Source organism: Manacus vitellinus, unplaced genomic scaffold (assembly GCF_001715985.3).
Source record: "Manacus vitellinus isolate BGI_N305 unplaced genomic scaffold, ASM171598v3 scaffold_22_pilon, whole genome shotgun sequence".
NCBI lineage: Eukaryota > Metazoa > Chordata > Aves > Passeriformes > Pipridae > Manacus > Manacus vitellinus.
In genome coordinates, this window is record NW_021939632.1 from 8,704,161 (window position 1) to 8,716,675 (window position 12,515).

Consider the following 12,515-nt stretch of genomic DNA (forward strand, 5'->3'; position numbering starts at 1 on the left):
TTGCCATTCATGTGGCTCTATTTGGTGGTTCTCTGCTGAATATCTCCTCTTTCAACAACTCGGCAAGCAAAAGGACCAAGAGTAGAGGTGAGAAATCCAGAGTTGAGGATAGCACTAATGTACAGAGCCTAAAAGAGCTTTCTTTCTTTGTGAGATTTGTGACAACTGCAGGAGCTGTCCAGTGCCAGCTATGGGCCACTTTCCAGCAGGCCATGGGCAATGAAGAAACCCAAGGGAGAGTCACAAGAAGAGTGCAAGCATGTAGTGACACCTTCCCAGAACACTACCTCAGGCCTCTGATATTTCAGGCTTGTGGACTTCCTGATCCACCTTCGGCGCCTTCATACTGAACGGCTCTTGATGGAGTTGAAGAGATTACTGAAAAAAAAATCTTTAGCCACTTACTTGCCTTTTGATTTGTATGATGCCCTCCAATTTTTCTACCTTTTGAGTAACTCCTCTTTTATTTGTGGTGCTTGACCCAAATGAGTTGCAGAAGCTCTTTTTAATTAGTTTATAAAGAATGAAAATCTTTATTTGCATGTGGAAGTTGCAAATAAAGACAAGATCTGGACTGGTTTCCTCCTGAAAAGCCTATGGTTGCCCAAACATACCTAATCACTTACCTTCATCTAGCCCATATTTTTCTTATTATAATGATTTTCTGTCTTTGACTGTATAAGACTTTATTTTTGTATCCTGGGTAGCTAAATGAATTTGAAATTAATATGGATTTCCTGCTGATCTCACTTAGCTTTGGTCTTCACCCTAGAATTGAAAACATCAATGCCAGGGTGTGTTAGAGGTACACTTCTGGAAAGGCAATTATCCTATAAATGCTCAGCTGTAACTTATATAATAATTATTTCTTCAACTGAAGTGCCTTTTGAAGTACTTTCCAAAAACTTACAATAGCCCTAACCCATAAGCATTTTGATGAGGCAGGGAGACCAAATTCTGCACTCCATCTGAAACCAGTCTGCAGAAACTCTGTCTGAAGTGCATTGGCATTGGGCATAGCTGGATCTCTCACATTAGGTGTTTGGAAATGTGTCTACAAAGACGTATGCCCTGCAATGTTTACTTTTCAAGTATTACTTGGAAATTATATGATGGATAACTGATACTTTTTTTTCATTCCCTCTTGGCTGAGGGTTTCCCTGGAACTTGAGACATGTCTCTGCTGAAAAAAATCACTCAACATTTACGAAGAACAAAAGAAAGAGAAGGTTATTCAGTGTGTCATGTAGTTTCACCTGAGCCCCAGTGGTTTCAGGGTGTATGAGACATACCAAGCATCTTGTTCAAGTCAAAATCAGACTGCTTGTAAAACTTAGACTAATTCTGGTGATGCCAATAATCTGCATGAGCTGTTTGAATAACTTCTCTCTAATACAGCTGTTAACTGAGGGGAGAAGGATATGGGCTAAGAATCAGCAGATTCGGGGATCAGTAAGCTCTGCTGATTCAAGTAACTTTGGGAGCCTCCCTTCATTTCCCTGGAGCCCTTCCTCTCTCTTCTTGTCTGAAGCTTCTTCAAATCAGAGAATTTTTTCCACATTTGTTATGCCTTGTTCTTACATAGCACATGGTACAAGGAGCCCTCAGCCATCACTGGGATCCACTGCAGGCACTGAGTTAATTTAGAAATAGTATTAGGCTGCAGCATTTGGACAAATGACATTGGTGAAGAGCAGCCACTGGGGGAGGTTGGACTGCGGCATGAAGCTGAACAGCTGGAGGAAAGTAGAGTCTGGTGTTTTGAGAAAAGGCCTTTTAAAAGCCAGCATGTGTTTAGGATTCAGTAAATAGTCACTGAGGGGCAAATTCACCCTTGGCAAAACCCCGACCCACGGTCACATTGGAGGTAAGCGTGCTTCCCTTCTATCAGAGGGATTTGCAAGCAGAAAGAATTTTAACAAGGTCTTCAGACGTGACTAAAGACCCTGTTTGTTTTAGATCAAGCTCACTCCACCCCAGAGCCCTGAATATATCTCTTGTTCATAAAATATCGAAAGCGCGGATATGTGTTTGTTTTCGGGGGAGACTCCTCCCCCACACTCAGCCCAGTTCACCTGTTAAAAACTCATGAGAAATTGTATCCACGGCATTCCTGTCCCTGTAACACTGGTGCATGGTGAAAGCCAGCAAGCTGGTTCTCCTCATGTGAATATGCTGTCTTTTAAGCCTGTCTTTATCTGAAGCACACTGACTCTGTTCCAGGGCCGGAACTTATGCATCTTAAAACACAGAAAAACACTCTCAGAGGCTCTCTAGGAAACAAAATAATAACAATGATAATGATGATGATGATGTTAATAGTAGTAATAATAATAGCCTTTGAGTCTGCTGCTGTACCCTCCACAGCTCCTTCTGTTAGTGAGAATCTTATTTCATGGGCTCAAATGAGAAGTCACAAACAATTCAATTACTCGAGAGTAATATCCTTCATAAAGAAGAGCCCCTGCTGCTATTCCTTTGGAGGGTTCTCCTTTCCTGCTCTAAGCAGCTGTGTTGGTATTTAGACATAGGATACCAGCTCAGACTCTACTTTCAGCACAACTTCAACTTATATCCTTCAGGCTTTATAAGTCCCCAGATGGTCCATAATGCTTGTGTAGCAGTTAGCCAGCCAAACAGTGCTTGCTGCTTATCTGGTGTATAACTCTCTGGAATGCGTGTGTGGGGAGAATGAGAAAAAATGCCAGATCATCTTCCCACAGAACATTTCCTTTCTTGTCCTCAGCCTCCCCTCTCTAAGCCCAGACAGAAACAAAACACCAGCTAGGGAATCGGCCACGTTTGCGTTGCAATGGACTTGATCCTCGTGTCTTTTCAGAAGCAGCCTGGTCTTTTGTGGCTGTGAACCTTTGATGCCAGGGCATTTATGCTGATCTCTGAGCGTGTGACAATCTGTTTAGCTCTAGCTTAAATGACAGCACCAGATGGAAGTTAGTAACAAAGCATGTCCAAAGCTAGCAATTTTCAAAATAATGGAAATTCAGAGGATTCCTGCTGGTAAAAAAAAAAAGAAGACAAGAGAGAAAGAAGTTACGGGAAAGGGTGCACCACACTGCTAACTTTCATAAATTTTGTGAGGATCTTTTGCTAGATTACCCTTTAGTCTCAGCTTTAGCTTGGATCTTCCTTCACCCTATATAGAACCACACCGGTAGCCCCCAGCATTCCTGGTTCAGTTCTTGAGATTGGCTAGCAGATGTGTCTAGAGTGAAGGAAATATTTTGGGCAATGAATTAATCAGGGATACCTACAGTGAGTATAAAGATTACTGAAGGTGTCTCCAGTTCCAGTTTATTCTGCTCCCCCAGCAGAGACCTGATTTTGCCTCCTTGTTTGTTCTATTCTTGACTTAGCAGTATTGGCAACATTTGGGTGATCCCCATCCTAACACTGTGGGTAAATCAGACATTTATTTCTTTTGCCAGTGTTGATCTGTTCTGATATTCAGCTACCCTGGAGCAAAGTAAGGGAGGCCAGGGGAACACACGGAGACACAGATGGAGGTTTTCATTTCAGATTCACAGCTTCAGAGATTCCACACTTTAATACAGAAAGGGAAACTTCTGTTTAGTGTGAAAAACAAATTAGTAAATGTTGCTGTTGTTGCTCAGTTTTTTGTTTTCATGAATAACTGCTGAATTCAGAAAGTATTGGTCTTGAATGTCACTTGTGGCTGGGCAAGTGGAATGAACAGATATCACTGGTGGTGGACACCTCAGGAGAAAGAGGAGGTTGTCACAGAATGTTTTATTACACAAGAAAAAAAAAACACAGGTTCAACACCTTGCCCTGGGTTCCAAACACTGTGACATTCCCGAGTAGGAACTCTGGACTCTAAAGATTATGACACTGATTAATAAAAAATACAAATGTACTAAATAGAGGACAGCAGTGGCAAAAGAGCAGTTTCATATCCTCTTGGTGTAATGGTGCTGATATATATTGTGACATTCCAGTAGGTAACCATCCCCAGCCTCATTACCAAGCTTTGCATAAACACATGAAAATGTATTCAGCCTTTTATTTCTTAGTGGGAGTTCCTAAGTTTCTTTATGATTTTATCTTCTGTGGTTAAGACCTTAAATAAGAGGGACTGTGGACAAGGGTAAAGTGGAACAGAAGATGAGTCACAGAAAGATCACTGAAATATTTTGGTTTCTTTTTCCTAGTATTTTCAAAGGACTTTAGGACAACATTCACATGATACAGAATACATAAATCCCCAGTTGTAGGTAAGCAAGGATATTTAGTTATCTAGTTTCCATTTTACTCAGTGCCTGAGTCTCCCTGGGGTTTGCTGTCCAGAGCCCCAGTGACAGTATGTTGGCCACCAAAATCCCTCAGTTGTTAGTTGTTCCCTGATGGCTGAATGAGTGCATTGAAAGAGTTAATTCAAAATATATCCCAGTGCCTTGGTGTTTCCATCTTTTATTGTAACTTTTTCTTAGTGCCTGCTGAGTGTCTGTAAAATGGTCCCTTCTCTTCCACACTACATGATCCATATCTAAGACATCAGACAACTGAGTTGGCCAATGATCGTTCTCTCCCAGCAACACAGCACTCACCTAAAAATACAAGACTTGCACTACCACGCAGCAGTCCTCTTGCTGACATGTTTTGAGGGTGGCATACTACTTCTTCCTTTTTCCTGAAATGATTCCACAGGCTTTAAGCCTCTACCAGGAAAACAGAGGGAGTAGAGAGACAAAAAACGTGGCATTAAAATTCAGATGCCAAGTTCAGTAGCATGAATAAAAATTGTCTTAACCTCTGAGGTCAGGAGGTCACCAGCTGGAAGCGGAAAATCACCACCAGTAAATTGCTGTGGGCTGGAATGATGAATGCCCGTTAGTACCAGCGAATTTCAGAAGAATCTCAGCTGTAGGGAGACAGGGAATCTTGGAACAAGGCTGAACAATTCCCAACTGTGTTTTCTTTCTTCTTCAGTCTGTCTTGTGCTCTTTCTGCTTCCACAGATTTCTCAGTTGAGGCAGCAGAAGATTAAACCCTTGTGGGAAAGTCTTGTGGCGCATAATAGGAGTGAAAGCAGTGAGATTCCATAGGGATTGAGTGGTATTTTAAGATAATTGCTCTCAGATCCTATGGATCTCAAGAGAGGGGGAAAGTGCTTCAGAACTTGTGATTTGCAAAGTTGGCTGGGGCACAGAGGTGGGTCCATTGCCCTAGTAAGCTAAGATCACTGCCACTTATGTCAAACTACAGCCCAGTCCGGCTGCAAGCACCCTGTACCATGTACATTCTCCTTGCTTGAGCCTAAGTTAGAAATAGTCCAAGTTAGGAAGGTGCTGAGTTGATCTTGATGGACTCTAACAGTCCATCTTTATCTTGTAGGGTAAACATGGGCACATTTTGTTTGGGTTCCCCATTTTGTTGCCATCATTCATCATTCCATTGCTGTGAATGTCAGCTTGTAGCCTTGTGGGATGTCACTGCTTCACCACTATCTAGAGTAATGGGTTCTTGCTCTGTTCATAAGATGTAAAGCAGTGAAGTAATACAAATTAACAAATATCTATACAAGTGAATAGATGTGTCCAAATCACTCAGGCTAGTCCAGAATTCTAGGGTGGGGAAGATTTCAGGTTAAGGAGATTGGACCACACCACAAAATCCTCCAGTAATGATACAGTTCTCTACAACACTTTATGGGACACTTGAATATAAGCCCTTACTATTAAATTTGGTTTGAGGTTTCCATAAGGGAAAGGGGCCAGCTTGCATTTCAGATGTCATTTGTGTAGGGGAAGCTGGACAAAAAGCAGAAAGTTGGCAGCAAAAAGTACCAGGCTTATTTCTCCTTCCTTCCACCCTTCTCCAACCTCTTTGGCTAATCCCCAAACCATGGCAGAAGCTGAACACTACTTTTCATTGAGTGACATACCTGGCTCTAGAAGAACACGCCCTTGTGGAATTGGCACTCGGGCAACATTTCCATTCCTGCTGTACAACACTTTTCTTTAATGCCTTCCAAACTAAAACAAAACCATGAGGATTTGCTACCATGTTCTGCTCATTATATTGGTTTTATGAGGGTGTGGAGTTTTCTTGCACCATGGCAGGATGGATTTGTCACTGAAACCTAAAATACAGCCATCCGGCTTTTTATGGTTTTGGTTTGTTTCTTGAATATTTACCATTTCACCCCAAATCAATCCACAATCATTTCATGTGCTTTTTCAGGAATGTGTTCAGCCTTTAGAGCTAGAACAGCATTGGGAAATCAGACATCCTGGACTCCTTATGTGGAAAATACAAAGGATCATAGCAAACAAGACTGCCAGAGACCTCCAAAAGTCACTGGAAAAAGTCATTCCAGTGCAGCATGGTTATACCTGTGCCATTTCTATCCTCCTCTTCCAGATTTTAAGGCTTGTAATTCCAGAAGCCCTGATAGACATATCTCCCCATGTGATGTGCACATTGTCCCCAAGTCACTAAAGCTGTTTGTTTCAGTTTTAACCCATTGCCTCTCACTCTCTCTGCATTGACAGGCAAAGCAGGTTGTTCCTTTTTTTTTTTTTCAGCTTTGTGTGTGCACAAAGACATCTATCATAGATCCCTTCAGTTTCTCTTCTCTAGACTAAACAACCCTACTTCTTTCAATCTTTCTTTCTAAGTAAGATCTTCAATTATTCCTGTTACTTTCCAGCTGGTTTACATCTTTCCTGAAAAGCAGTAACCAAAACTGCACTCAGTATTTAAACTGAGGCCCTACTAATGGCTATATGAGCGGAAGAATTGCTTCATACTTACAGGCAGTTGTCCCACTTATCCATCACAATATGGTGCTTGCCTCTTTCCACACACCATGATTATGTTGGATTATGCCCAATATCCTACCTGCTCCAGGCAATCGTACTCCATCCTCTGGCAACTCAGCTGATCATTCTGCTTAAGGACAACATCCTGCATGTTTCTTTATTGAAATTTATCTTATTTTCCCTGTACCTTACTCAATCTCCTCTGAAGCCAACAGAAAGAATAGACTCTGTACTTACATTGTGATGTGTAATGAGGCTGGGATCCATCTGCTCTGTGAGCATTCTCCATAAAAGACATGTGACACGCAGAATTTGCCAACTGGACATTAGAGGAGCATTTAGAGACGTAATTAAGAAAGCCATGTTCTTGACCAGGATACACCACCCTGCTGTTGCATGGCACTTCATCCTGTTATCCTCTTCAAGAACTTCAGAAGCCTGATTCAACCATAGGGAGATTAAGAGTTCATAGGGATATAAGGAAATTACTTTCAGGTCTTATGGGCTGCAAGGGGGACTGAAATAGTTCCTTGAGCTAGTTGAGGGAATCTTTCTAGTAAATCCATAAAATGTGTGTCCCAAAGGACATCTACCGAAGCCATGAATTTTGAAATTAAACTCACAGTTACACATAGGGATTCTGTTGACTTTGCCACTTCCCACGCTGTGCAAAGGGCTTTGAGATCCCTGGGTAGGAAGTTGATGTGGAAAACCAAAGTTCTCATTCCTTCAGCTGGTTGAAGGTCTGGATTTCAATTGAAAGGTTTTTATGGTACATATGTTTTTTAGTGGTGGGACAGGTTATTCCAAGCTCTCACATGAGTAAAAGACAGGAGTAAAAGTAAATTGAGGCAGATGGTTTGCTTCCCTAAGCTGGCATTCCTAACAAACAGCTGTGTTTGCACAAAGCTTCAATAGACACATGGATGGGGAACAATATAGCTGGAAAGATGTCATATTAGTACTGCCACCTTCCAGCTCCTCCATGGGTTAAAGAGTCCAGCATGGTCCATTGCTCCTCCTCCTTCCTTCTTTTCCTAAAAGTCTTGTAATGTGTTTCACAGAAAGTACCTTTTCTCTTCCTTTTGGTGTAATATTAATCTTGGGGGGAAGGGAGGAGGGGTTGGGGGAGGGGACACAGTGTTTTGAGGTTCGTATTCCCCTTGCAGTTAATCTCTTTAACAAACTCCTTTAACAAATGAAAGGTCTGACAGGAGGCAGAGTCATTAAAATGAATTAAAATGCATCCAGGAGAGATTAGTAACGAAGCCACTCACCAGACAATGCCCCTTTTCTTCTCCATGTGGACTGCTAGGAAATATCCCAGATTACAGAACAAAAAAAACAGTTGAAAATGCTGATCCTTGAAAGATGCACTGTGTTCTCTTCTCCTGTCCTGAACTCCTTGCTCTACACAAGTACATCTGCAGCCAAGAGAACTAAGTATAATCTCCTCAGGGGGAGAGTCAGAGGGATTAGATTTAAGTACCATAGAGCTTGCAAACCCTTACACACACCGAGGACAGGTCAGCAGACAGTGATGGTGAGCCCAGTGGTACACAATAGTGTCTACCATGCTGGTGTGGTAACACACCCAAACACATCTACCCCACTGAGGACCAGGTCCAACAGATAAAGATGGAGAGTATGACACAGGAGCGGGGTCAGGGTGGAGTCTGCAGTGGGTGCTGCACACAAGCTTCAGAAGAGAATTTTGGGGAGGGGGGAAGGGGGGGAGGAAGCAGGCAGGGGAGGAACAAGAGCAGTCACCAGTGCCTTGGGGAGGAACAAGAGCAGTCACCAGTGCCTTGATGGACATAGACAATGGTAATGAGAAATGCAGCTGTAGGGAGAGAAACTAACTGGAATTCGAAAATAGGTTTTCCTAACTCATACAGTGGTCATCCAGTATTCCAAAGGAGGCTATACAGATCCTCTTTGCTTCAAGAAATCTGTTATTTAGCCAAAACTATCCTGTGGTCTGGTCCATGATGGAGAGAGACCCCAAATACAAAGCTACATGCCATATGTAACAACACTAACAAAAACAGCGATATCTGGATGATCTTTTCCTCCAGCTCCAGCGGAGCCTTGTGATAAGGTGTGGGAGTGTAGCCTGTGCTGTCAGGTGTAAGTCAGTCAATTTGTGACCCACATGCTCACCTTACCACCAGCAGCAAAAGAGACAAGACAAAATCCACTGCGCTAAAGCTGGTCTGCAGGACTCAAGCCTTCACAGAAAGGGTTGAGAGGTCAGAAATCAACAGTAGGTTGAAAACAAGTCCTCTAAGTGAATGATAAAAAAATAGATAGATAAAACCTGAAGGGAAAGAAATCAGATTTCAAAATCTCCTAAGATTTTAAAAATATTATTTTCACTGTGGGAAGGTCTCTCCACCACTGCTCTATCTCGGTTCTTTCAGATCTCTTCTGCTTTTCTTTACAGTTGGAAAAGAGTGCAGAAGTTCCCTAACATCCAGCCACCACACTGGCAGTTTCTACAAATCAGAGCAAAACCACTTTCTACTTCCTAAGGTGATAAAATAATAACAAGAAAAATATCTTTAGTTTTGAACAGTCGAATCCAGCTGATAGAGCCTGAGTTTCTCAACCAGCCCACATTTCTGCCTGGAAAATTGCAGCTCCTGTATCTCAGGTCAAGGCTATTGATGAATAAAGATTCCCATCTGCAGCTGGAAACTCAGCAAAACTTCCAGGGAAATAAAAAGCCATAATAAGCTTCTCCGCTGACATGAATGAAACTCTGAGCTATGTCAACCGAGACTATATCCCAAAGTTTGCTGCTGACAGAAAAACAATGAGATAGTGAATTGATGAGGGACCCATTTCACTTGTGGTCTGCAGAGTTATTATATCAAAATATGTCTGGCAGAGTTTAATAGTGTCAGCATTTAATGTTCAGCATAATGTCATTCCTACAGACCAAGACAGACACTTCCCATAGGTAATTAATCTTTTACAAGCAATTTAGCCATCGTAAGCAAAAAGGGATGAAATGTATTAATGGGGGGAAAGGCTAGGGGCAAACCATGCATGGAGAAACATTTCTCTGCATTAGTCCCACAAAATTACAAGTGAGTTACAGCTGATAGATTTAGGACAGTTCCTGTTGAGTAATTGTATTCCATGAGGGTTTTCAATACAATATGATATTCATTTTCACTTTATACAGTAGAGACAATAATGGCTACAGGTGCACAGGCTGTCTTGCTGGGAGGAATAAAACTGTGATTGTTTAACATCTGACTTTTCTCACACAGTTACAGCCTTTAGATTCGAGCTATATTTTGCACATACCTCAGACTTGGATTGTTGGGGGTTTTTTATACTCCAAGAGTCTAATTCTAAAAAATGCAGGCTCTAAAGACCCATTGTCAAATGAAACACATTTCCCTTGTTTGATTTGTTTTTTCCTCTCTTGCAATATCAGCTTTCACTACAGAAATGCAGACAACCCCATGTTTGGGTAGAGAAATGAAACCACCAGCACACGCAGGATGTACAGGTGCCAGCCCAGGCTCCCAAAACCCAAATCCCAAAACAGGAACTTTTGTGTGCACTTCTGAAAACCTGGACATCCCTGTAAACATCTCTCCATTCTGCAGGACTTCATACTGTTGCTTTTTGCTTTGGCACCTGATCACAGTTCTGTTGTGTCCTTCTGGGACTTTCCTGGTCTCTCAGACAAGAATAACAACAAATCCAACAAGCCAAGCAAAGAGAGAGTCTGAACTTTCTCCTGGAGAAGATAGTATGGCTATTCCTCGATTTTGCCTGCCAGCTGCCTCCTGTCTCAGAAATGAACTCCTCTTCCTTCTGCTCCCCAAAGACACACCACGCTTGCTTGTGACACAACTGCCATTAACCACATCCACCTGCCAGGGTGACTCTATTTCCTTACAAAGGACATAACATCTGAGCTGAAGGTGGGACAGGAGGGAAGCCCAGCAGTGTCTAGCAAAAACTTCCTGCAGGGTTTTCTCTCCACCAGAAAAGTTGTAGGTTCATTCTGATCAGGAAGTAACTCAGGACTTTTTCTTGTGAAAATGCTGGATCATTTTATTATGTTTATACCTGATATTTCATTTTAGGGAGAAAACCAATTGCCCCGAAAATTGTTGTGGTTTCCTGCCATGAAGCACTGAATTATGTCTTCCTTCATACTCAGAAAATTAAAACATATATTTAAACACTAACCTTTTCTATTTTGCTGGGGGGGGGGGGGAAAGTGTGGTAAAAATCAGGTTAAGAAGAACTTTATTTTTTCAAACAAAGAGTGGTACTGTTATGGCAAAATGGATTTTTTTTATTATTATTATTTTTTAAAGGAAAAAAACTCTCCCTCAACTCCTTTGATTTAGGGAAATACTGAGTTTCAACAGATTTATCTTTTGTAAGTGTCTCCAGGTTAACTGCCTCTGGACTTTGCTCTTTTGCACCTCCCCAGGAAGAAAATAAATCCTGTCAGTTTTGCTTCTAGGCTTGTAGGGACCAGCAATAAAACTTTCCAAACCATCTTGGTGGCCTGGGAACATAAGCTCTCCATCCACTCCCTGGGCTGAGTATCCAGAGTTCTCTTTTGACCATTTTCCTTGTATTCTTGTAACTCCTGCTACGTGCTGTTCACAGCAGCTCTGTAAGAGATGACACTAGTGCTGATTTCATGTACTTTTTCTCTCCATCTCTGTGCCTTAAGGTCCAAATTCCCATCACAGTTTTCCCTGTGGATGAAACAAAATGTCTTTGTTGTGTGTGAGAAGAGGCATCCTCGTCCTCCCGCCTGCACCGTAGTGAGAGCCGGGGTCTCTTCAGCTGCCAAGTTTTCTCAGAGCTTTTAGGAATGTAGCATTGTTGGTAGCCATGCTTGTCTCGCAGATGGGAGGCAAACCAGGACTCAGAAAGTCCTGGGAATGGCACAGACAGAGGGACACACACACAGCCATGCATGCACAGAAAGAGCCAGGTAGCACAGGCTTTGTTTCTTTAGGAAACAAGGCTTAAAACAACCAGTAAAACCCATGCACCCAGTGTAAATCATACAATAGCATTCACTCATGCCAGGATTTCTGAACCTGTTCTTAGAGCATTATGCTTAGGCCCAGCATTAGCTGAGGGTCTTGTTGCTCATCTGAAACCATTAAGCTGTTCCCCTTGTGAACTCTAATCAACATCTGAACCCGTGTATCCTCAGCATAATGTGTCACCTTCCCCACTCTTGGGAAATGAAGCCCTCCAACGAGTGCTGAGGGGATGAAATATGGATTGCAGATGTTGAACCAAAAAAGGGCTCAGAAACAAGTTTGTGGAGCTGAAATACAACTTCTAAAACCTGTTTCGCTCTAACATTTCAGTCAGCTGTTCAACAAGTCTTTGGGGGGAAAAGGACTGCTGTTTCTTCCCTTCTTTTTCCTCTCCCTTTTCAATTTTGTATTTTGGACAGTTTTTTATTCTCTTTTATCTCTAATTATTTATACTCTGTGCTTTAACATCAGCATACATTTTGGAAGTCATCTCCAAAGTTTAGTTTTGTCATTGCTTGTTGAAATGTGGGAACCTGAAATAGATCTGCTGCGGTGCAGGCAGAGAAAGTGCTGGGCTCTTCCAGACCCTATGCATTTGTTTACTTTAACTTAAATTCATCTTTTGTAGGGAATAATTCTAGTGGACACTGAAGGATACATCTGGGCATGC